General features: G+C 46.1%; 1 pseudogene; it reads right to left on the minus strand.

The window, feature by feature from the left end:
* Nucleotides 1–244: 244 nt before the first annotated feature.
* On the minus strand, nucleotides 245–385 carry LOC138475024 (small nucleolar RNA SNORA49; annotated as a pseudogene).
* Nucleotides 386–885: the final 500 nt, after the last annotated feature.

The raw sequence follows: 885 nt of genomic DNA on the forward strand, positions 1-885 counted from the left end.
TCCTCAGTTATCAAAGTAGACAATAATAAAATACAGACTGTAAGAATGGATCAATACTGCTTAAATGGCCCTTTTCATAGAGTGAGCCTCATTACGAGCCGGGCGGAATGGGTTTAACGGCACCTGTAATGGTGCCGGTGCCGTTAATCCCATTCTGCCCTATTACGAGGTTCCCTTGCGGGACCCGCTCAGGACGTCGGGTCAGACCAGGGAGATAACAACGGGGCTTGTTATTAACGGGCCCGTTGTTAGCTCCCTCCCCATTCCCATTGAGCCCTATGGGGGCTCGAATGGGAATGGGGAAGGACCGTGTCCGGGTTCCCTGAAGGAGGAAATACCGGGCCCTCCAAAGTCGGAAGGGCCCGGTATTTTCCCATTCAGGGAACCCGGACCCAGACCCGAGATTGGAGGCAGCCGCATGCGGCTGCCTCCAAACTTGTAATGAGGCCCATTGTGTGTTAAAAAAAATCACATGTGTTTGTGGTTTTATTACAGCCTCAGCTATACTTCATGGTAGCAGAGGCTACACTGGCAGCAATGAGAGTGGGTGTATAGCCACAACTAGGTGTACCATGCAGTGATTGTGCTTCGTAGCTGCGGATATGACCTACAGCATGTGTAGTTGATGGGGATGATTGTGTGATAAAGTATTTGTAGTGGTATGGGTGGGAGAGTGGTGATGATATCGAATAAATAGGAATGCTGTGCTGTAATGGAAAAGAGTGTGATTGCTGTAATGGAATGAGGGAGTGGGAAATGCCATAGGGTATATTATTAATGTTATGTTTAGGATAATGCACAATATAGTTATGTTATTTTAATTGTTTCAACATACATGGCACATTAACATACTTACTTTGTAGAAATTGAAAAGTTGTCTTTCTT

Source organism: Ambystoma mexicanum, chromosome 8, assembly GCF_040938575.1.
Source record: "Ambystoma mexicanum isolate Mex_15411 chromosome 8, UKY_AmexF1_1, whole genome shotgun sequence".
NCBI lineage: Eukaryota > Metazoa > Chordata > Amphibia > Caudata > Ambystomatidae > Ambystoma > Ambystoma mexicanum.